The 26950-nt window shown below is 32.7% G+C and overlaps 1 long non-coding RNA gene across 2 annotated transcripts; it reads right to left on the bottom strand.

Moving 5' to 3' along the window:
• Positions 1–7227: 7227 nt before the first annotated feature.
• Positions 7228–15726, bottom strand: LOC132272358 (uncharacterized). Of its 2 annotated transcripts, none has more exons than XR_009470044.1 (4): positions 15269–15726; positions 14759–14815; positions 13714–13814; positions 7228–7450 (listed from the first exon to the last, which is right to left on the bottom strand). It is a non-coding gene; the product is annotated as an uncharacterized LOC132272358 (long non-coding RNA). The 2 variants fall into 2 exon arrangements; XR_009470043.1 differs by having other exon boundaries at positions 15517–15726.
• Positions 15727–26950: the final 11224 nt, after the last annotated feature.

Genomic DNA, 26950 nt, shown 5'->3' with positions numbered 1-26950 from the left:
CAACACAATAAGTAACCAAAATGAAAACAATGTAGAAACACGATCAAATGAGTACTAATTTCTAATTGATTCCATAAATACAACGTTGCCTTCAATCAGTCCCCGGCAACGGTGCCAAAAACTTGGTGATGCCAATAGTCGTCACACTAATCAAAAGTTTGTGCAAAAGAGAGTGGACTTAGACTATGGTCAAGTTTTACATTTATAATTTGCCACTACTACCTTTCACTAAAAATATAGTTAGGGCGAGTAGAATCGTCCCAAGGGATTGGTGGGTCGTATTAGGTAGTGGAATCGAGATTAGGGTTAGTAGGTCGAGTGATCAAAAGATTGGTTGGTGATTGAATTATACTAAGATGCAATTTAAATTAAAGTAAACAATTAAATGCAATAGGGAGAAAATAAGAAAGAGGGATCTTGGGGTTTAGAGATCACCACTAAGCAAAGCTTTTCTACACCCTTAATGAATGATTAATGAAGGGGAAAATATGTATTGCAACATTAGTGTGTGTGTGTGGTTGTTTTAACAAGCATGGATGACTAATTAAGTATATATTGTCTAAGCAATATGGTAGATAGCACAATATATCAAACTAAGCCATTAATCATTTCTTTAAGCTCACAATCCAAACACATCACAAGGTTAGAGACACATGCTACTTGCTTTCATAAGTATGGAACATCAAACAACAAGCATGAATTGTCCTCCCATTTAACATCTAAACTACAACTACACTATAATTAAGCTAATAACATGAAATTAAACTAATTAAACTAAAGGAGAGACACAATCCATTAAGAAATGAGTATGAACTATCAAATAAACCACAAGAGCATTCCATTAAGCACTATGCCTCGACAATCTTTAGATCTATAGCATTAATACACATAGACATGCATCAATAACACAAAATCTAGAGACAAACACATGAACATCTATTCTAGCATATATAGACATATAGATAGAATGAAATGATCAATTGGAAGCATTAAACCACACAAATCAATGAATAAACAAGATCTATGTATATAAATATGTCAAAACATCTATCACAATACAAATCCCCTAAAAAATACATAAATCAAGATGTAGAAAGCATGCTTAGGGCTAATTCTAGCCCTAAAAGGATGTCTAGCCACTCATGGATGGTGTCCTCCAACCCTCAAGGGCTAACTCCATGGTAGAGATTGCTCCTCTTCTTGGTTGATGGAAGAACTCTAAGCTTGTGTCTCTAGCCTCCTCTCTTCTTTTCTTCCTCACTAAGAATATGAAAATTTTCTCTCTAGTGTATCTATCTTCTCTATGTCAAGAATGAGTCATATTCCTTATATATGTAGGATAAATGTCACCCCTAATGAGCTGGGCTCGTACACCAATATTCCTCGTACACCAATATTCCTTCCAATGATTGGATATGAGACAACTTTTAATGAGCTGGAAATTGGATTTTCTCGGGCTTGAGGAAGTTCGATCGATCGAACATGGCTGAGATCTATCGAATTTAAGTTGGATCGATCCTCTATAGCGGCGCCTTTTTGGATAATGACAAATTTGAGATATTTTGAAGATTTTTTTGAAAAAGAGACAAGTGTGGTAGGTAGGGTGGTATAACTGGATAAGATGGAATCTTTTTGATCAATGAGAAGAAGAAAGTTGGATTGATCGAATTTTGTGTGATCTTTAGACAAGGACAAAAGAGCTTGGATCCATCTTGAAATGCTGAGATCGATGAACTTTCGATCAATCGAATATTTTTTTGAGATCGATTGAACTTGTTGAATTTCCACCACTTGCTTCCTTTTGCTCCCACTTTGCTTCTTTCTTTGATTCATCTCAAGATTGCTTCAATTATGCTCTTATTTAGCTGAGTTAGCTTATTTTGGGGATAAGCACCTGAAAATGGGAATAAAACAAAATTAATCTAAAGTAAGAAAATAAGATAGATAAAGGTTCTAGAATACCTAAGCTTAAGGGGTTTAAATGCGCACTTTTCGGCGCTCATCAAGTGGCTAAATCCTTCTCTTAGGGCTTGCGTCCTAAACCTAGCTTTTGTGTATTTTTGGGGATTTTAGTTGTAATTGATGTTTTGACCTTGAATAAATACAGATCTTGTAATTTCTACATGATTTGTATAACGACCCGTTCATTTTTCTTCCTTTCTTTTTTCTCAAATTTCACGATTTTTTTATTTTTTTTTTCTTTTCCTTTCTGAGTTCGGTTTCTCATCACTTAGTGTCATCTCGAGTGCTCGAAAATGGTTTCTGAGACTCTTTCTTTTGGATTGACAACTTCCTTTAAGGATCGTGTCATTTTCATATTTTTCATTTTTCGACACTATTCACTTTTCGTCCTTTTTCCCGTTTGTCACTTTGTTGGCATAACTTCACTTTTTGTGTTTGGAGTTGGTTTTTGACTTCATGTACCTTCATTCTAAGTGATTTCCATGAAATACGTATCTTTATTTTTGCAGAAAATTACTCTGTTTGCTCCCAGTGTCTATAGGGCATAGATGCATAGTTCTTCAGAAACATTCTTCTTTCTTGGGGTGTTTTTTATAAATATCTTTTGAAGATATTTTATTTCAGGGGTTTTTAAGAAAATATTTTTTTGAAGATATTTTCATTCTGGGTCATTAATGTAGTTAACCTTTTTTGGAGAAGCCATTATGCAATTAACGAAAGTTATAGCAAAAATGCCTCATTTTGAGCCTGGATCCTCGTATGGGATTCATCTTCACTTTTAGTTCAGTCACGTACTCTTAGAATTTCCTCTTGGTCTTTTCTCCCAGTTTTAGGGTTTCTGACCCCGGTTGCCGCCGAACTTATTCGGGGCATATCTTTCTGCTCGAGACTCACTTTTCGATGTCGTTTCTTCTGTTATTCATCTTTTCTCATTTTGATTCTTTTTCATTCATGAAGTTTTACTGTTTGAGCATGTCTGCACGAATTTCACTTTTTCGGACCCGGCGGGACCCATTCGGGACACTTTTAGGGTTTTTCTACAAATAGGGTGACTAGTTTTTCATCATCTTCTCACTCTCTTGGCTGGCAGCCATGGCAGCCAAGGGGCTGCCACCCTTCTTCTTCTTTTTCCAACCTCATCCCTCGTGGTAAATGCCGTAGGGCCTTAGCATTTATTGTAAGCCTTGGTGATATCTTCCTTTCCGCCTTATTGGAATTCCATTTTGTCCGTCTTTTGAGTTTAGGTTTGAAGCCAAGCTAGGATTTTGGTAGGACTTCCTTGGGGTTTATTGTTCACTGTGTTATCCCCAACAAAACCCCGAAGTATCATTAGATTCGGAGCAGTTTCATTTTGGTGGCTTTTGAGATTTTCATCTCAAATTGAGGTAGGGGATGTCTTAGGTTTATATTAAAGTTGTATTGACTGTTTTAGAAGCTTATACAACTTGTATGCATTCTTTAGTTCAAGTTCAAGAATTTAATTTAATAATTTTCTATATTTAAGATTTAATTCTCATGATGGTATACAACTTAGAATTAAATTGTGACATGCTAGTAAATTAGGCATTGGTATGTTTGTTAACATATATTAAATTGAGATTATTTGAATAAGAATTGCAACTTTAATTTAATAATTTTCTTTTGTGAAAGTTTAATTCTCATGGTTGTGCCTTGCATAGAAGTAACTTGTGATATGCTATTAAATTAAGTCTTGGCATGTTCTTTAATTTGAGAGCATTTGGATGAGTTTGAAAATTTAGAGATTTTAATTAAAAGAGTTAATTAAAATCTATTTAATGGTTCTATTGGCTTAATTAAGTTTTTAGCTTGATATTTGTAATGACTTGGACTTGTTTACTAGCATATATTGATGAGCCTCTTTCTAAGTGTTTAGAAAATTGACTTTTAAATGCGAGAGGTCGTTTCGCAAGGTCAAAATATGAATGCGGTTTATGAAGCCTTTCTAGTCAAATTTACAATTATAAAAACCACTACTACAACTAATGAAGCATAACGAGTAAGGATCGTCCATAGGGATTATACGTGTTAGAATTTACTCTAATGTACTAATTGATTGCAAAGAGAGAGATTGGGTGATTACTCTAGAAAACAATTAATTAAAATAAACTAAGTTGAGTTAGGGATTTAAGAGATGAGAGTGAGGTCTTGGGGTGCATTGGAATCGCCACCAAGCTCGTTCACCAAACCACACACTTTCAACTAATTTGGGGAAAACCTTCTTGTGAACAAAATGCGACTACGAGTTCTAATATTAAGCATAGACCATCAAATTCAATAGTGTATTGTCTACCTAACCAACAAATAAACTAAGTGTAGAACAACCGATCAATTCTAAACATGACCAATCAAACTAGTCACAATTGTAGCACATATCAATCTAGAGAATTATGGAATTTGTAATAATAAGCTATGTAATATCAAATCAAGTATAGATTATCTACCTACCTACAAGCATGAATTGAATTGTAGAGCAACCCATCAAGCATAAGAATAATCCATCAAATTAATTGACAAACCTATTCAATGAAAACCATGCATAGCCATCAATAGATCCTTAATTAATCACACATAGACATGCAACCAATATAGAGAAACTAGTGTAGAGATCAATTTCCAAATAATAAGACAATATGTAATCACAAAGAGAATCAATAGGAAGAATTAAACCATATGAATCATGTGAGACATAGTTCCCAATTTAATCACACATAGACATGTAAATAAATTAGGGAATTAAAAGGAAGAATTAAATCATAGAAATCATAGAAATAAATAAAGATTCATTTTATTCGCAAGACTATAACACTAATCACAAGATAAAATCCCCAAAAAGTATGAAAAAGATAGAGGTTTAGATTACACACTTGGGGCTCATCTAAGCCCCAAGGAGAAGTCTAGCTAATCATGGAGGAGGTGCGTGTGATCTTAGAACCCTCAAGGGCAATCCCCAAACATGGCTCCATCTTCTTCCTCTTCTTCTTTGTTGAATTCTAAAAAAAGAAAGAGTGTGTAGATCTTGAGATGTGTTCTGGGTGTCTCTACTCTTCTCTTTTCTTCTAACCCTAATCTCTAACTTTTCTAGAGAGAGAAATAAAATTACAATGAAATAAAATTAAAGACAAAATATTTTTAGATATATTACAAAATGATTCAATTCTCCCTTTATAAAAGGTCCTTAGAGTAATGAACAAGTCAGAAAATAAACCCTTAAAATATCTAATCCGGCAACTATGTGGTAGGTGGAGTTCGGGCGCGCAAGAATAAGACAGCTCACTGCCAATGTATTTTCGATCGATCCAAAATATCTTCGATCAATTGAATAAATCTTCGATCGATCCAAAAAATCTCGATCCATCCAAAAATTCAACATTTTTAACCTTTTTCCGAATTTTTCTGGAATCTTTCCGGAACTTTGGCTTTTCTCCAAAAAGGCTGTAATAGACCATTTTTAGCCTAGTTTAACCTTATTGACCTGAAATAGACAAAAACATAAATAAGTACTAAAACGGAAAAATAAAGATAGATGAATGGACTAAAATACCCTCGCTTATGTGATAAAATGCGTCACATTTAAGCACTCATCACACCTCCAAACTTAGATATTGCTAGTCCCTAAGAATGAAGTACAAGGAAAAGAAAGAAATAAAAACTAAGTAACTATGAACTAGAAAGCAATAAAAGGATAACGCCACTTTCGTAGGGAACATGATTGCATTTAGCATATGCAACAAGCCTTTTAAACCACTAGGTTACCCCTAGTGGACGAGTAAAGTCTCGTGAGGGTTTCCAGAAATGATACCCACAAACATTGAGCTCTTTTTCACTAAAGAGAAACCAATATACAAAATAAGCATTGGGAGAAAACTACCTCAAGTATGCAATATTTCAACCATTTCTAAGCAATCTCCCAAAATCTCAACACCAAGTAAACAAGTATGGTCCTCCACACATCAAGATAATGATCATGCAAATCAAAACAACTCTGGAATCCTTTTTAAGTGAACCGGCATCAAATATGTTGTTATCTAAACCAATAAAATAAATAAGCACATCCTTACCCTCAAACTAGCACATAAATCTAGTACCGATCATCAAGTCAAATAGTGGACCTTTTATTAAAGCTTTATTCATCTACGTGCACCTTTTTTTTTTTTTTTTGGATCCTAAGGATCAACGATGGAAGCATAGTGTAATGTGTTGATCTATTAAGCTTTCTAGCGATCCATAAGGTTAAGTGTTAGGTCAATGACTCCCAAACCGGACAGTTTTAGGGCACTAGGCATTAAAACACCCCTAAGGAGTTACAAACTCAAATCAACTAGGCTATAAATCAAAACAACCTCCATCTAATCAATTTCCACTTCTTACCTTTTGAGAGAAGTCTTCACTTTTTATTTGCTTTTGCAACTTTCCTTTTTTTTTTTTTTTTTTTCAATTATTAACCTAGAGTTTGGGCCCTTCACCTTTCGGTGCGATAAATTCAGTGCTTGATGAGGCTAGAATTCCAACTACTCAATGAAAAGGGTTTGTTATCCACCTTGTCAAGAATGAAAGTTTTCAATGCAGTACTACCTCAATTGGGATATAACCAAATCAATAATCAACAAAGCATCACTACAAGAAAAAAGGTCTATTACGAGTGTCTGGACCTCCCGTGAAAACTTTTTCACGGGACTTCTGAGCCCCTCATTTATTGTGGTACTGTAAATACTCTCAACTTTCAACTGGAAATAATAACACTCGTAAAAGAGTAAAGCACGACGAATTTAGCATTCCGTAAATAAAACTCTCACGAGGTTTCTAGCCTCTCGTTAATAATTAATTTACGACACAACTAGCCTCTCGTTAATAATTAATATACGAGACAAATAGCCTTTCGTTAATAATTAGTGTACGATGTACTTGGCCTCTCGTCAATAACTAATCTATGAGGTATTTGGCCTCTCGTCAATAACTAATGTATGAGGTACTTGGCCTCTTGTTAATACATCTATATGTTTTATTTACAAGGTGTGAAGCCTCCCGTAGATAACTATATATATATATATATATATATATATATATATATTTAAATGATTAGGTAACATTTGAGGGTGCATTTATTATATAAAAATATATATATATAGCACCCTCAAATGCTACTCAATCATTCATTATAACCTGTAATTAACTTGTAATGGCCATAGTTTCAACTAAATAAGAGTATAAAATGCTAAAAATTTGCACTTATTGTCAATACCCAAAACAATCCATATTTAAATTCACCATTAAACATATCAAAAGATTAAGGCATTTTACAATTCACCATTGTTCAATGTGCCAAAATTAAAAAGAAAATCCAATATTTGCCAAAAATAGATCAATATGTCAATCTTCACATTGTTCATTAATTTTTGGCACAAGTTGACTTCCAATTTTTCACACTTCCTTCACCGCATTGTCCATGGTACAAAATCCAAGCACGTACCTGCATCACAGAAGTCTTAATTTTAGAGAAAATATATACAAAGACTACAAGTCTGTGGCTACACTTACATCGTTTCTCTCCCCATTATAAACACTATGTTTCAGCAATAAGCAAAACAGCAACATAGAGACCCAAAATCAAAGAGAGGCAAATACAGATTGCAAACAAGACTTCCCTAATCTATTCATCCTTAATATACACAGTCACAGAACACTACTAGGAAAAATAGGGATCTTTCCACGAATATATAACAGTCTATCGATGAGTAACAGGAGGTCTTCAACTAATTGTGAGTTTTATTTTGACTTTTTACTTTCTTTTCAATTCTAATGTTGTGAGTTAGATTTTGGGAATAAAAATCTGATGGTGAGATTGAGGCACTATTTGGGTTGTGTTGAATTTGGGTTTGAATTCATTGTTTTCATTGTTATTTGATATCAATCACCACAATTTGACACATTTACAATTTATTGTTTGTGCTGAATTTGGTTTTTGGGTTGCAATGTAATTATGGTTTGTCTCTATTTTGTTGAACGGTAGAAGAGAAATATGCATTTTATGTATTTGGTTTATTAGTTTTCTCAACTGGATATTACTTAACTTTTATGTCAATGACTTCTTATAGCTTGAATTTTCATGTCATTTTTTCAAAACTATACATCCTTCAAGGATTCTCAGATTGATTTTTTTTTTTTTTTAGCATCTGTCAAATAACACACCCACCCATTAGAGAGTAGAGATAAAGACATCACTAGGCTACAACTCTCGTTCTCTCTTCCTTGTTAATCTAAATTTGGTAACACGATATATCAATATTACTCCGTATATAACATTGGAGTATTTATGTTCTAGTTTGTGCATTTATCTATAGAAGTCTACCTTTTTGACTCTATATACTTTTTTACATATATAAATAGAGTAAAAAGTTTGAATTCTTAAGCCTGAGGTTGTGGGCTTGAGTATGGCAGAAAAAAAATGATAAATATTTCAATTTAAGCATTTAATTGCCTTGATAAATGCCTAGGAAAGGGGATTCTAGGAAAATAAAATAAAATGTAAAGAACATCTCTTCCTTTTCCTTTTCTTTTTCACTTCTGTTTTCTGGTGAGAGGTCTCTTTTTGTTGAATGAAATAAGCAGGGATTTAGTAATGGTTTCATCAATTTGGAAAATTATTGAACAGGAAGTAATTTAAATTATAAATTAATTAATTTTTTAGAAGATGACGGATATCAGTGCTACTTTAGAAAAAACTTGCGTTGTGAGTTTGATGAGTATCGGAGAAAAAAATGAGTATGATGAATACAAAGTTTTGAATAAAACTAGCAATACCAATGCAAGGAAATAGTTCCAACATACCAATGAGCATTAGCCTAATGGTATGAGCTCTACTTCCTAAAGGGGAGGTGGAGAGTTTGAGCCCTGGTAGGGCTATATTGTGAGTGTGCGCGCGCTTCCTTGGTCATTCAGGAAAAAGTTAAAAAAAAAAAAAAAAAAAATAGCTCTATCATTTGCTTTAGTAGACAACCAATGTACTTTTTGTTATAAATTCTTGATAAGGTTGATCTTGTAATGTATGCAGTGTTTTTTGGGTTTGAAAAGTACTTATCAAAGGTAATGAAAGAACATCATCTTGATATTCCAATACCAATAAAGCAGAATCTAAGTGAGCCCTTCACAAAGGTCTCTTTCCATACTTTGCTTTGTAGTTTAAGCTTGAAACATTGCTCTATGGCCCACTGATGTTCCTGGTTTGGCCTAATTGCTTAAACAATTTCAAACTAGAGCAATTATTGCATTGAATTTCATGTTCTATAGAGTTATCAGTTTTATAATTTTTTGGTTCCTTCACCAATGTACTTAACCTACCATCTTAAAACATATATTATGATTAAACATTTTTTATGAGCTCATGTTCCTTAACATTTTCACATATAAGCAATAATTTCTCTTTTATGGACTTATTGGATTTCTAAATTTTATTTGTAATTTCTTATGTTTTCCTAATACTTAGTTTCATTGTATGAACTGATTGCTGCAAATAGATTGTTGTCAATCTTAGATTGAAATACACAGACAATTTGGTAAAGTCATTTAATGGAGGTAGGATTTAGTATGGAAGTGGCAGAAAGTTATAGTATGTTGCCCCTATTAATTTTATCCTTAACCTTCTTCAACCAATTCTTAATATGGTCTCAACTATTCTCTAGAGAACCTAGTTAAACAAAATCATTATTCTTCATTGTCATTTTATTTTTCTAAAGATCTTGCACCAAATTTTTTTCTATCATACTAAAGATATCTTAGATAAAAACTTGCATGTTACAATACCAAATTGTAATACAAACACCTTTGCATTAAATATTATTCTTTAATAAGTATAGAGATTGGGATACTCTCAGAACTGAGATTATTTAGCCAGTTCTACTAAGATTATTCTCTTGAAATTGTTATATGAATTTATAGTTAAAAAGAGAGAGGGGGCAACCAGATAATATTTTTAAAAATGCTTGATTGTTGCTCAAATATATATTTTGCAGTCACTTTTCTTTGCTTGTTTTGTATGTCCATGATGATGTTGAGGCGTATTAAGTATTTAAATGCTGAGTGGTCTATTTTTTTGGGGATGTTACATGGGATTACTGGTTCTGTTTTGTTATTTCAGTTATGGTTTCCCTTTAATGTGGCCTTCCTTCTGTTGATTCAGTTTGAGGAAGATGAATTTAGGACTGCTTTTCTTCTCTCTTTACTTACCCAACAAATAGTAACCCACAATGCTACAGAGATAGAAATTGAGAAGAGGGGGAATTTGGACGAGTGACTATAGGAAGAGGTGGGTCAGTATTATCATTATAATAGTATGTGATTTAAGTGAGTTAGTGCATTGACTTGGTATGAATTGGGTGTGTTCCAATAAAGTTTGAATTTCTAGTGAGTAATTCACAGTACACCATTATAGAAAAACCATCAAAGAAGCAATAAGCTCTTATCATTTGCTACCCTTTGCATATTACTTGTTAAATTCTATATATATGTACTTAAATTACCTAAATTTACCTCAAATGATGGAAAGCAGTACATATAGAAAGTTAACTTTTTTTTTTTCTTTTTTTTTTTTTCTATAAGTTCTCTTCTGAAATCAAACAAACTTTTATTGATATACTTTCCTTTAATTTTCAATTCAATTAAAAAAAAAAAAAAAATCTATAATGAGATAGGATCGATTTATTGATATACAATTTGTTTCTAATTCAAATATCATTTATTATCCTAATCACAGTCCTAAACTTTTCTTTTACACCGCAAAATTGGTCACTTAAAGGCACGTGACCCCTGAGCATATAATTCAAGTTCTTCAACCAATCAAAAGTTTTGCATTCAGCACTCAACAAATTGAAACAGAAACTAAAAAAAATAAAAATTAGGATCAACAACTCATGGAAAATGTAATACCCCTGATTTTAAAAAGATAGTCTTGATATTTTTAAAATTATTTTAATTGAATTTAATTAGTTAGTTGATTTCTTGACTAATTGTTTACTTGTTTAATTGATTTAATTATTTGTTTAAAGGTGTTAATTGATTTATTTGTTTAAATGAAATTGTGTGTGATGATGTGTATTTGTTTAGGAATTTAAATTTTATTTATTTATTTTTATTTTTATTTTTTTTATATTTTTAAGGAATTGAATATGGATTGTAATAATGGACCAACCAATTGAGCTTCATGGACTACTTGGATAAAGGATTTGATGGGTATGGATAATTATCCATGGATGGTTGGATATGTATATCTAATAAATAAATAAATAAATATATATATATGTATATATATATAAGGAAAGTTCTTTAGTAATAATCTGATGTGTATATTTATATGTTATATATAAAAAGGATTACACATAGATTGTACGTAAAATATATTTTAATTACCTTTTTAGTATTTAAATTTTATTTTATTTTATTATTAGTTTGACTTGGATTGGAAAAAGGATTAGGTTATTTTATTTAGCCTATAAATATATAGTTATAGGTTAGTAAAAGGGGTTAGAAAATAAATCACGAAATATATTTTAGAAAGATAAAGAAGGAAGAGAAAGAGGAAGAAGGAGGCTAAGGTTTTTATCAAATCCCTAAAGGCAAGTTTTAATTCTTCTCTTCTCCTTTGATTCATACTCTATACATGCTAGATTAATTCTAGGTTCTTTAAATAAATTAATTGGATCTAATTATATGGATTGATTTAGAAATTTCAGTTTATGTGTTTTAATAGTGGGTTTGTAATAAAATTTCATATCTTGATAAATAGATGTATATATTGTGGTTATGATGTTCAAGGTGTGTTTATATAATGTTTAATTGTTATCGGGATAATTCTAGAACATAGATTGGTTCATAGGATAATTAATAATAGTGAAAGGAAAAAAAAAAACAAAAACAATAAAGTAAAATAATAAAGATTTTCGTAAGTGGCCTGTGTTTGAACCCAGTTTGTATTCATGTCATTCAAGTCCAAATTTGTGATAGAATTGGCACGCCGAACGAGGTCAACTATGTGTTCCATTAATTAGTTTTATGAATAAAGTGTATATAAATTCAAAACTAAGTTTCTGTATAAATGGTGCACGCCGAACATGGCTTTAAGAATGCATCATGTAGTATAAATTTGTAATTTAAATTTAGTTTTCTGCATACATAGTGGGTAGGAATGAATTCTGTGTACATGAAAATAATAACAATAATAATAATTAGTTATGCATTAAATGTTTTTTTAAAATGTTATTTTGATTAATACTAGAATATTAAGTTAATATTTGTTATTTTCGATTTATTGATCTAAATTAAATATTTATTTAATTTAAATAAATTCATTAAGAATTGAAATGCATGATTTAAGTTTACATGTTAAGTATGGAATTTAATTAATTTTAAAAGGATAAATTAATTTAATATTGTTGGATTAAATTATTTTAATCATTTATTTAGATTTAAATTAATTTAATCAGAACATGGAGATGTACAATTCTATTGATATGCGTGTTAATTTCTTGTGATGTAAATCAAATGTATACTATTTAGAATTGATATTTTTACTCAACTAAATGCAAAGAATGTGTTTATGATTTATATCATATTTATTTGGATTATTAGATGTAAATATTATTTACATTATCCTTGGATTGGAAACTGTTATTTGGTTCTGTTATGGATTAATGTACCATTATGGGATAGGGGCATATTAGGGACGGATTAACTTACGAGTTAAGTCCTACCTATTTTTAATAAGGGAACGGATTAACCACAGTGTGAAGTTCTACTTATTCGTGTCAGGTCAACGGAATAGTTGGATGACATTTTATTAAAATAATAATTGGATAGTTTATTTTTGATGGTTGGATTAGAATAGATTTTACATATATAATTATATGCCATGATATGAGCGTGAGTCTCAGGATCAGGGGTTAAGGTGCGTATATTGCTAGGGATGTGTAGCTAGATATAGTGTAGTTGTGTACCTTGGTAGGTCTAGGTACTCATGCCCACTATATGTGCGTTTTACATGTTGCCTACTATTCAGGTTGAGATAACTCTATAGTCTAGTGAGGTTCCTTTAGTGTGTATATATCTATTTATGGACTATTTAGTTATTATTGAATTAATTAGGATGTGTACGTGTATCGGGTCTCTGTTTGGGATGTAGTAGATTAGAACTTGTATGTGGGCCTAACCCACCATTATTTTTCAGGTGTTCGTCAGTTCCAATCTTAGAGATTGTTCATGCCGAGCAGAGACAGTCATTCACTCTTCCGACTCTACGTAGGACTCTTCTTCATGGTTTAATTATTAGTTTTATTTCAGTTCAGTTTTTTCAGTTAGGATATTATTAAGGGTTCACAATATGGATTCCCGAGTTGTAGTTTAATTAATTACTAGTATCCGAGGATTGGATGATTTTATTATTGGATTTTTAATTATTATTTATTTGAGGATTTTAAAATAGGGATTTATTATTTAGTTTCCTTCAGCTTATTATTTATTTAATTCTTTATTATTCTTTTTGTATTCAAATGCTTGTTTAAATATTAATTGTTTGATATCCCTTGTATTCTGTACTCGGACTTGATCACCCGTGGTTCTAGAATCGAGGGGTATCACAAAAAAACATCACTTCATTCTATCACATACCCATAATAAAAAAAATAAAAAAATAAAAACTACAGAGGAGTCCACTAACAAAAATTTTAGAGATGTATGGAAGTTTACCTGAGAAACAAATTTTCAAACACGATTTGAAGCTCACCAAAATGAAGATGAAGCGCATTATGTCATAAACAAATATGGATCAGATCAGTTTTATGAATTTCCTACAATAAACAAATAAATCAGAAGGAAGCCCAAAAATCCCATTAAAACATTCATATCTCACTTATTCATGCACATCCAAATTGATATGATCAATATTGTACTGTTAATAGTGGTATGATATCCAATAAAGAAGTGTTTCAATAATGGTCATGGTTGATTAGGACATTGGTTTTTGGTAATAATACAAGTGCCCAAAGATAAATAACAGTGACAAGATCATAGGACAAGATTATTTTATTTGAACATGGGTTAGACTAAAAAAATCATATCTAACTTCCCTATGTAACAAAGAATATCAAATTTGAGCCTCCTGTCCTGAGATAGGAGGTTAAACACTTAAACTGCAATGAAAAACACCTAAAGGCCAAAGCATTATATGATTTGCTAGAGTCCTTGATGTTCATGCTTAGACCCTTAAGACAATACACATTTAAAATTTAGACACTGTTCCAAATTTTCTAAGAATTACTAAAAGAAAACTGTACTAATTAACCACTGATCATACCTGAGGGCTATAGATTGGAGAGTTATTTTTTAGCTGTAAAGTAAAAAATATAGTTTCAGATAATGACTTAAAAGGGCATGCTTGTCAATTGATTTCCTAAGGAAATGAAATTCAACTTGGGTGTTGAATACAAACAAGCATGTGTTTCCACCTACTATCACTTGACTTTAAAAATAGAGTAATCAATTTTCAAAATCACAGGAAGCTTAAGAGTGAAAGTTAGCCTAAATTCAATCTTGTAAATGGAAAGATTTTCATATGAAAAAAAAAAAAAAGAATCTTAAATAAAAATCATCAATCTGACCCCGTAAAGCTCATTCAATGAAAATATATATATATTTTTTTGGTCTACATCAAATAAATTAACCAGGAATTGATGATTCATGATTAACTAAAACATTAATCCAAAAAATTAAATATGGTATAAAGCATATAAACCTTAGTCTGCTAATCTGCCATCGAATCCCTTTAAGAAAAGTTATCACTCCAGCATTTCTGCAAAAAGTTCACGTCAATAGAAAAATAATCTAAACACAATTCCTCCAAGTTACTCAACCCTTTCAAACCTAAATACAGTTGAAAAGAAAATTATTTTCTATACAGATCTAAAGATTATGACATGAAAATTCGATAGTGACAGCAATAAAGCGATCTTTGTCATGAAAAATTAATGTATCATGCTATATATGACGGTTATGACCCACGTTCTCAACTCACAAAGCAAAAGAACAAAGTATGTATATATATATATATATATATATATATATATATATATATATATTATAGATATAGAGCTACAACAATTGAAGAAGGCGAACCCTATCAGAGCAACCTATGGTTCATGTAATTGAGAGCAAGTTATGGTTGTTCTTGGGCTGAATTAAAAGAGAAAGGTAATTAGGGCTTAGGAATATTTTGATAGTAAGAGAAAATTTAGGGTTTGCTTACCTTTCAGACAAAGGGCGAGTGAGAAGGCATGCTTTGATGGCGAACTGAAAGAGGGTCAAGGGGAGAGAGAGAGGAAATTAAGGCTTAGGGCGATTTGTCATAGGGCGAGAGAGATGGCTCTCTCTGTATATATATATATGGATCTTCAGGTAATTAAGAGCAAGCTATGGCTGTACTTAGGGCGAATTAAAAGAGAAAGGTAATTAGGGCTTTGGAATATTTTGATAGTAAGAAAGAATTTTGCTTACCAATGAGATAAAGGGCGAGAGAGAAGGCTTGTTTTGATGGCGACCGGAGACAAAGACGAGGATGGCGACCGGTGACAAAGATGACGATGAAAAGCCCCCTTGCAGCAAGATGTACACAAGAAGATTTTTTGTGTTAGGGATTATCAAAAGAGGCAAAGAGGTCTGTTGAGCCGTGTATTACTGAAAGATTTTTTTTTTTTTTCATCAAAGAGTTTCATGCGGGAGTGCAAAAATATGTGGGTGGGATTTTTAATTTTAATATTTTTTTTCATATTCATGGGAGGAAATTGTACCCTTAAAATATATTTATTAATGAGTGACTTTAACCTCCCGTGAAAACAGTTTTTTACGAGGATTGCAATAACATCCCGTGAAAGAGTGACCCTTTATGTCACAATTACAAGTGGCCTCTTATAAACCTCGTGAAAGGTAGCTTCTACGAGGCAAAATAAAAGATCCCGTAAATACTAGGTCGTAAAAACCCATTTTCTTGTAGTGCATGTACCCCACAAATGAATGCTAGTGTGTGCCTATGCTTGTGTAGAATCCTAGAGTGAATCTCAAAATAATCACAAAATCAAGATGATGTGGACCACAAATGCAAGCAAGATATCGATATTTTGAAAAATTTACTCCTAAATGGCATCCATAAAGCATATAAGGAGTATTGGACTCTCAAGTCAAGCAATTTTTAAATTCTAAGTATCATGGTCCTCAAAAGATCAAAATCATCGCAAACATCAATCTCAAATCTCAATCATACATTTAAAACTTAACTTAAGTAGAATGCAACAAAGTCACTTTACCCCCAAACTTAAACCGCACATTGTCCTCAATGTGCAATGAGAACAATGAAAAAGATGGAAAGAATATATCATGGTGGCAAAGACATGAAGCCCGGTAGTGATCCATTGGGAAATAGTGCACCCCCAAATTTGGAATCAACAACCTACTTGAATAACCACACTAGCAAACTCACATCAAACATCAAATGGGATAAGAATAACCAAGGCATGCAATCTAAGGCAATATAGCACAAGATGAAAGAGATATATGAGATCAAGCCCAACAGAAAATATGAAAGTAGCAAGACTACACATAAGGGCACAATAGTGAATTTTTTTTTTATATTTTTCATTTAATGAAAGCAAGTATATACAAAATGCAAGAAAATCAAAGAATAAAATGCATAAACAAAATACAAAAAGAAAAATAAAGAAGGTACAATGCAATGAAAGAATATGTACAATGCAAGAAATGAAAAACAAAAAGTAAGAAAGGATGCAAGAACAAAATAATGAAAAAAATAAAAATAAAAACTCTTTTTATTTATTTTTTTATTTTTTTAAACATAACAAGTATGTACACACTCACAAAAACAAAACAAATAAGCATGCAAGGAATGAAAATGCAAGGAAATAAAAAATGCAACAATTTTTATTTTTATTTTTTATGAACAGTGCTTGATTAATCGAAATTTACTTCAATCGATCGAGCTAGGCCATGATCGATCGAAAAAATGAACATTATTGCCTTTGGATAAAAAATTTCCGATGTAATTCCGATCGATTGAAATTATTTTCGATCGATTGAGACCATATTTGATTGATCGGAAAAAGCGTTGATCAATTGAAAAAGTCTTCGATCGATTGAACTGCCTGGGCATAAAATGCTGAATTTTGAAAAAAAATTGAAGGCAGAAATTTTCTAAGGTCCCAAAATGCATGAATATGGTCTAAAAACCTGATTTTTGACAATGAAGTGCAATGGAACATATCTAGACGCTGCAAGAAAAGAAATATGGAAGGCATATAGTTGTGAAACTCTGCAAATACTAGTGTTTAATGTCTCTAGTAAGACGTTGGGTCGATTCACTAGTCGAACGAATCAAAAATTGTATATGAAACATCCTTATTGACCCTCTTTTCCATTTTCTCATTTAATGCCTCACTTACAACAATATAAACATCATCCAAAAAAATGACTTGAAAAGAAATTATAAAAGATACAATTTGTTTCTTTTCATCCATAGCCTTGAAAATAAAATCAATAATGAGCGGCCTTGCACTTGGCAAGGCAAAGTCTTTCAAAGACTCAATTAATTTAATAGGAATTGCACTTTCTTCATCCCTTTTTTCTTCCTCAATAATCACCATCTCCTCACCTTCTAAGTTAGCTAAGGAGTCCATTAAAGAGTTTACTTCATTTTTAGAGCTTTCAATGTTAAAACCATAATTTTTATACATTTCAAAAAGGCATGTCTCAAGAGGGTCTTTGGAGATAATAGAAGGAAGGTTCTCTTCAACAAGTTCCTCCTACTCCTTCCTACCTCTATAGTGGTCAACATCTCATCACTCTCTAAAGTATCAAAGGCCGGAACCAAATCATGATCAAAATAAGAAAAATCCTTATAAGTCATGTTGTGCTCTGTTGGACTAGCCATTAGTAGACTCATTAATTCCTCAAATTGCTCACTTGCTACTTCTTCTTCTTCACTCTTATCATCCTCATCTATACAAATTGCAGTTTTTACCATTTTTTCATTTGCCTCTTCCTCCTCCTCTTGACAAGAAAAAGTACTTTCAATTTGTTCAAATTGAGCTTCAAGCTTGGCTAAAATTTGAGAATGTAAAAGAATAAGTTGGTTTGTGATAACCCAAATTTTTAAGCTTTTAATTTATATTTTTTTTATCTCATATTGTTTGATTGATAAAATTAATTATTTTGTTTTAATTGGAGACCTACCAATTAGAGATTGGATTATCGTATTTAAATTTATTTAATTTGAGTTTTTATTTGTTACATGACAGCAAGTAGTAGTGAAATTTGAAGGGGAAAGAAAATTGTTTTGTGAGGTTAAATTTGATTTTGTGCATTTGTGTATATATATATATATATATATATATATATATATATATATATAGCATCTGATGGTGGAAAGAGTGTGGTGCCGAAATGATGAGAAAATAAAGAAATTGTAATGATAGTTATTTTGGTGGGGTCCACTAAAAAGATGTTTAATGAGATTAAATTGATTTTGTTACAATTGTTTACATTGAATATATTTATATACATTGTCTGGTAGAGGAAGGAAGCAAAATGGTGGCTGCCGAAGTAGGAAGAGAGAAATGGAAAGAAGGAATGGTTTGCTTGCTTGCGGGTCCCATTTTAAGGAATTGAATTAATTACAATTATATATATACATTAGGTGCACCTTATGGTTGGATAAGTTGGCAGCCGAAGAAATTGGTGAGAGAAATCAAATGAAATTGTAATATGATGATGGTGATGTTGCCATGGGACCAACTTGAGGATTTGTTTGGACACTTTTTGACTCTTTGGCAGCTCTTTTATCTTTGTCTATGCACATGGCTTTGTATAGTGCAACGACTCTGATGATGGAAGTGATGAGAATTGAGGAAAAGAAACAAGGTGGGCTGTCGAAAGTAAGAGAGAGAAATTGTGATGATGATTTTTTTTATATTTGTTTGGTGAGCTGTTTACATAGTGTCGGTACAAATTGCCTTTATATTGTGTGTTTATACCTTTGATGAGAATGATACAGAATGAGAAAAATAGAGGAAAAATTACACAGAGAGTTTAGAGATACAGAGGAAGCTGAGAGGGCTGAGTATTTGATGCGGATGATCCAGTGCGGATTTAATTTTCAGTGTAGGGTTCTTTATACTTTGTATTGCCTGGATGATTTTATCTCAAATATTTTGTGACTGCTCTTTTGCTTAAATTGCATATACATATTTTTGTTCAAAAGTATATTTATATTTTGTGAACTAATTTTCATGAAACCCTTTGAGATTCTTGTTATGGTTTTTCCGATTGGGACTTCCCCTGTCTCACCCCCTTCTAGTTTCGGGCTAGTTGCGGGCTTAGGTGAAAGAGTTGGCGTTGAGGATTTAAATTATTTATTTAGAGATTTTTGTGTATTTAATTGCGGAAATTGATTCTGTATCAATAAAAAGATATTTTCTTTTGAGATCCTGGGTGTAATACTGACGTATGTAGATTTGAATAAATCGAGGAATTTATTTAGAAAATTCGGGGCGTTACAAAGTTTGTGAATTAAGCCCATCAAGTAGAGCTAACACTTTTTCTTGAAACTCAAGTGAATAAGGTGATGGAGGTGGTTCTTCACAAAATGGTGGGGGTGGACAATAATCATAAGGAGCATTAAAAGAGTGATCAAGTCCGTGATAAAATGATGTATGTTGAACATTGGACTCAATCTCATAAGGATTAAAATATTATGGAGGAGTATAAAGTGAAGGGAAGTAATTTTTCCCCAAACTTGGATCAAACATTTCCTCCATTCACAATTAAAATCCAAATGTAAGAAAATATTGGCCTCCACTCGGGCCGATGCTTGGACAAATATTTAAGCAATATAATGAGCCTCAACAAGGGCTATCACAAGTATGCAAAGAAGTGCACAATTAATTAAAATACAAGAGTTCCGAGAATTGCTCACAAAGGTCCTTAAGCAACATCAAATTTTAATTTTAGCTTTACACTCCAATGATTGCTTCAAGTTCCAAAGTTTGCCTTTCTTATAGTCAAGTACCTAATTGACAAAAAATATCAAGAATGAGAAATGACTATACAATGGAAAATAAAATAAAAATAGAAGCAATCTAATGAATACTATTGTCTAGTTTAATTCCAATAAAACCGTTAATAAAAATAGAAGCAATGGTGCCAAAATTTGACGAGCCCCTTTCTAAGTGTTTAGAAAACTGACTTTTTAATGCGAGAGGTTGCTTCGCAAGGTCAAAATATGAATGTGGTTTATGAAGCCGTTCTAGTCAAATTTACATTTATAAAAACCATTACTACAACTAATGAAGCATAGCGAGTAGGGATCGTCCGCAGGGATTATACGTGTTGGAATTTAATTTCGACTCTAATGAACCAATTGATTGCAAAGACAGAGATTGGTTGATTACTTTAGAAAACAATTAATTAAAATGCAATTAAAATAAACTAAGTTGAGTTAGGGATTTAAGAGATGAGAAGTGAGATCTTGGGGTGCATTGGAATCGCCACTAAGCTTGTTCACCAAACCACACACTTTCAACTAATTTGGGGAAAACCTTCTTATGAACAAAATGCGACTACCAATTGCAATATTAAGCATGGACCGTCAAATTCAATAATGTATTGTCTACCTAACCAACAAATAAACTAAGTATACAACAACCCATCAATTCTAAGCATGACCCATCAAACTAGTCACAATTGTAGCACACATCAATATAGAGAATCATGGAATTTGCAATAATAAGCCATGTAATATCAAATCAAGTATAGATTGTCTACCTACCTACAAGTATGAATTAAATTGTAGAACAACCCAACAAGCATAAGAATAATCCATCAAATTAATTGACAAACCTATTCAATGAAAACCATGCATAGCCATCACTAGATCCTTAATTAATCACACATTGACATGCATCCAACATAGAGAAACTAGTGCAAAGACCAATTCCCAAATAATCACACATAAGATAATATGTAATCACAAAGAGATTCAATAGGAAGAATTAAACCATATGAATCATGTGAGACATAATTTCCAATTTAATCACGCATAGACATGAAAATAAACTAAGGAATTAAAAGGAAGAATTAAATCATAGAAATCATAGAAATAAACTAAGATTCATTTTATTCACACGACTATAACACTAATCACAAGATAAATTCCCCAAAAAGTATAAAAGAGATAGAGGTTTAGATTACAAACTTGGGACTCATCTAAGCCCTAAGGTTGGAGGAAGTGGGTGTAATCTTGGAACCCTCAAGGGCAATCCCTAAACATGGCTCCATCTTCTTCTTCTTCTTCTTTGTTGAATTCTAGAGAGAGTGTGTGTGTGTTGATCTTGAGATGTGTTCTTGGTGCCACCACTCTTCTCTTTTCTTCTAACGCTAATCTTTAACTTTTCTAGAGAGAGAAAATAAAATTATAATGAAATAAAATTGAAGACAAAAGTTTTGAGATATATTACAAAATGGTTCAATTATCCCTTTATAAAAGGTCCTTGGAGTAATGAATAAGTTAGAAAATAAGCCCTTAAAATATTTAATCCCACAACTATGTGGTAGGTGGAGTTCGGGTGTGCAGGAATAAGATAGCTCGCTGCTAGCGTATTTTCGATCAATCTAAAATATCTTTGATCGATTGAAGAATCGAAGAAATCTTCGATCGATCCAAAAAATCTCGATCCACCCAAATATTCAACATTTTTGACCTTTTTTCGGATTTTTCTGAAATCTTCCTGGAACTTTTGCTGGACTCCAAAAAATCTGTAATAGACCATTTTTAGCTTGTTTGAACCTTATTGGCTTGAAATAGATAAAAACACAAATAAGTACTAAAACAAAAAAATAAAGATAGATGAATGGACGCTTAGGTGCTAAAATGCGTCACATTTGAGCACTCATCATATATTAATTTTGGACCATTTGGAGTTGCTTTAAAATTTAGAGATTTAACTGTCATGATTTAATTAAATTTTTACTTAATTGTTCCAATGACCTAATTAAGTTTTTAATTTGATATATGTAATGATCAAGTTATGTTGTTTAACATGTACTAATTAAGGATCATTTGATTGAGATTTAAAACCTAGAGAAATTAATTAGTTTATTTAATTAATTTATGTTTCTATTGCGTTAATGATTTAATCATGTGTTAGACATTGGTTGTATGTTTAAATCATGATTTTGGACTTGTAAAGGATTCATGAGTTTATGTTTTCAATATTGAATGATATTGTTATAGCGTGTAACGAATCGCACACTGAAGATACGACATTGTGACGGCCCTGGTTTTTAGGCCAACGTGTCATGTGATGAACCGAAGATTGACCCGATAACGGATCCGATATACGGAAGTGAAAACAGAAAATAAGACTCTAAGAAGTCAAAGTGACCTTCCATAAGGTCGTGGAACTCAACAAGAATTGATGCGGAAGCAAAAGATCAAAAATATGACAAATAAGCCCCCAGGGGCAAAATAGTCATTTATGAAAACTATGGACTCGGGTGCCACTAAGCACACTGCTGGAAAGACAACGAAAAACTAATCAAGATGGACTCAAGAATCACATGATTCGGAGTTCGGACGAAGGAGAAACGGCATGACGACGAAAAACAGACACTTAAAGCTTTAAGGCCAAACTGGTAATTATTCAGAAATATCCGGGTATAACCGAGCACACCGTTGGATAGACGACGAAAAATTAATCAAGTTCAAAAAAAAATTCACTTGAATCGGAGTCCAGACGAAGGAGAAAAGGCCAAAAGAAGAATTGACGTCGTGACGGCCCGACGAGGGGCCATGACAGCCCCATGCGCACGCCCATGCACGCTGGGTGCACCATGGCTGGCAACAGCCCATAAAGCTGCTGTGTGGGTTTTTTTTTCAGAAAATTGCAAAACAGAGGCTGAATTTGGAGGCCTAGATGAATTTTTTTCCAAAAACACAAAGAAGAAACCCCCCTCAAAATTGAGTTTTCTATGTGACTTACACGACAATTAAAAAAAAACTCACTATGAAAAGGCCAAAATGCCCTCCCAAGAAATCTGGTCAAAAGAGCTAAAAAGCTGCTAAAATGAAACTGGAAACTAAAACTTCATGAGGGATTTCCGGTACTAAGACGATGTTTTCTGGAACAACACGAAGAAGAAACCCCCCCTAAAATCATGTTTTCTAAGTGACCATATTGAAAGAAGAAAATAAAACTGATTTGAAAAGTCTATAATGCCCCAAGAATAGATTATACAACAAAATTAAAAAATGGTTCTATAGGAGGCTCAAATCACAAACGAAAGGGTTTTTCCTGGAAACGATCATGCACACAGATGTAAATGGTGATTTTGAGCGAGCGAGGATGGTCTGCGGCTCCCGGAAATGGCCGAGTCAAAATTCGACCCCCAAACGGCCAAAAAGGCGAAAATGAACTTGAAATTGAAAATATGGAAACCAAAATTGACAAATGATTTCAAACTACCGTTTGGCCCTTGGCCACACTTCAAACATGACTAATGAGACCCTACAAAAGAATAAAAATGAAATTCCCACACCCGATGCAAAAGTTATGACACAATGTTTAAGCATTTTTCAACATTTTCATATTAAGCCTAGAAAACAAAAGTGCATAGAAAGCAAGATACATGTCATTGGCTTCGGGCCTTATCTCATACATGTCAAATACATTGTAAAGAGTGTACTTATGTACACATTACAAAAATAAAATCAAATTTACACATTTTGACATATAAAGCTATAAATGGCATTCCAAGCCAACATTTACAAAAAATGAGAACTTCAAGTCTACAAATCATCCAAGCATGATGTGAATCCCGAATCTTGATCCTGGTACCTGAAAAATGTCCCCACTACGTGGGTGAGTAACATAAAGCTACTCGTAGGAGATGAACATGCATCGACCTAGCATTTTACAATTCTATCACCTTAAGGTGAAACATGTTAGAGGGGCTCATGCCACCTAACGTCTATGTCAAACTGAGACTCAGGGATCATCCTAAACTACTCATGCAATTGAAATGAACTACGACATACAACTATACATGCTCAAGTACACTAAACTGTATTAAAACATAATACACGACATTCAAGTGCACATGCTTACAAGTATACTAAATCATGTTAAACTGGATAAACAATATCTAGCATACATACACAAGTATAAGATATATGTATAGAGTACTCATAAATCAAGTATACAAACACAAGTATACTAAGCTAAACATATACGCACAAGACAAGTATACATGGCACAAGTATACAAAAATGAAATCCGCACACACAAGACAAGCATACTAAGCGTAAATACACTAGATAGAGTTTAGATACACCAACAAGGATACAAGTTCAAGTATACAGTTTCAAGTATACTAAAGAGATCAAAATACATAGGCAAGCCCCAATTCTCAAGTTACAAGTAATCCATGATTAACAACTTGAAATTGAATGCGAAATCAAAGTAGAAAGACTAAGACATGTGGTCACTAGACCAAGCAAGTATTTCAGGGTAATTACGACCCACAAGACACTACCTAGTGCGCATATGCATAAGTTATTCCGACCAATTACGACCTACAAGGTACTACCTAGTGCGCACTTATGACTTAGAAGACTCTTATCTCCACACTATAGCCAAACCCTAGCCATCACGTGAAATATGTCCTTACAAGCTTTCCAAAATCAATAAGTCCAAAACTTATACAAAAATCAATAAGTTAGACCAAACTTATACCAAATCCACTAATGCATAAAACTATATTTCATGCACAAATAAGGTTGAATCCACACAAACGATGTCCTATAATTCAAGTCTAGATAGCATATGACATGTCAAGCCTCCAATATGCAATTTATACACCAAAACAAGAATATTTTACAACAATTGAACCACATTACCACACTAAGCCACAAGTACTAAATAAGTCCCAATTTAGTAACTAGCTTCCAGGGTAAAAATAATTGTAATATTCTAACAAGCTATACACCTACACATGATATATCTAAACAAGCTATGCAAGTCAATGATATTCTATATCATGCAAAGTCCAATTATCATTTCAAGTGGTCTCAAGTACTAATTCAACATCAAATTAGTAACATGCTCACAAGGTGATTAAATAGACTACATTTCAAGGGATTATCAACCTATTACTTCCAATATCAATTTAAGTGACCAACACACTTAAAATAAAATTAATTAAGCTCATTAATTAATTTTTCTCTGGATTTTCAAACATATCCAAATGTCCTCAATTTAATATATGTTAAAGAACTCACTAAGGCCTACTTTAATATCACATTACAAGTTGGTTTCATGCTTGATCCAACTATGTGAATTAATCTTTCACAAAAGATAAATATTAAATAAGTTTTGCAATTCTTACTCAAATGCTCCAAATTTAATATATGTTACACAATTCACCAACCTTAATTTACTAGCATGCCACAATTTAATTCTAAACTATATATCATCATTAGAATTAAATCATAAACAAAGAAAATAAATAAATTAAATTCTAAAAACTTGAACAAGGCATGCTTACAAGTTGTATATGCTTATAAAACAATCAATACAACAATAATATAAACCTAAGACATCCCCTACCTCAATTTGAGATGGAAAACTCAAAAGCCCACCGAAAAAAAAGTGTTCCGAATCCAATGATACCGAAGGGTTTTATCGGGGACAATACGATTTACATGAACCCACAAGAAGTCCCATCAAAATCACAACTTGACTTCAAACCTGAACTCAAAATTTGGCCAAAAACGGGTTCTAATAAGGGTGAAAGAAGCGCGTAGTCAACACGAACACAAAACGCAAAGGCCCAACTATGTTCTGACAAGGAAATGAAGTTCAAATGAGGAGAGAGAAGGTGGCAGCCTCCCTTGGGCTGCCATGGAAGCTTCAGGTCGTGCAAGAGAGTGTGGAAGATGAAAAAATAAAATATCTCATCCCCCTTTTATAGAAATCTCAAAAAGGGCCCCGTCGGGTCCGGAAAAGTGAAATTTGAGCAGATGCGCTCAAATGATGAAACTCTGTGAACGAAAAAGATTCAAAATGAGAAAATAAGAATAATGGAAGAAACGGCGTCAAAAAGCGAGTCACGACCAGAAAATTATGCCCCAAACAAGTTTGGCGCAAACTGGAGCCAGAAACCCTGAAACTGGAAAACATCAACCAGAAGGGACTTCTAAGAGTTTACGACTTAACGAAAAGTGAAAATGAATCTTGTACGAGGATCCAAGCTACAAATAAGATAATTTGCAACCACTTTCATTATTTACACAATAGCCCCCACAAAAAGGGTTAATTACAAAACTACCCCAGAATGAAAATAAGATATTTTCTTAAATACCCCTGAAATAAAATATCTTCAAAATATATTTACGAAAAACACCCCAAGAAAAGAAATTAATTTCAAAGAATTATGCATCCATGCCCCTATGGACACCGGGAGCAACCAGAGTACTTTCCTGCAAAAGTAAAGATATGTATTTCATGGAAACCACTCACGATAAAGATACGTGAAGTCAAAAACCAACTTCGAGCACAAGAAGTGAGGTTTTGCCAACAAAGTGACAAACGGGGAAAAGACAAAATAGGGAAAAGGACGAAATAGGGAAAAAGACGAAAGTGAATAGTGTCAAAAAAAGAAAAATGTGGAAATGACTTGGTCCTCAAAGGAAGTTGTCAATCAAAAGAAAAGAGTCTTAGAACCATTTCTGAGCACTCAAGACGACACTAAGCGACGAGAAACTGAACTCAGAAAAGAAATTTCAACGAAAAAAATTCATCCGTAAAATTCTGCGGAAAAAAGGAAAGGAAGGAAATGACTGGGTCATTACAACCTACCCTCCTTA

Source organism: Cornus florida, unplaced genomic scaffold (assembly GCF_030987335.1).
Source record: "Cornus florida cultivar Cherokee Brave unplaced genomic scaffold, ASM3098733v1 CherokeeBrave_3.0.0_Hap2_Chr09, whole genome shotgun sequence".
NCBI lineage: Eukaryota > Viridiplantae > Streptophyta > Magnoliopsida > Cornales > Cornaceae > Cornus > Cornus florida.
This window is presented reverse-complemented; position numbering and strand designations above follow the sequence as displayed.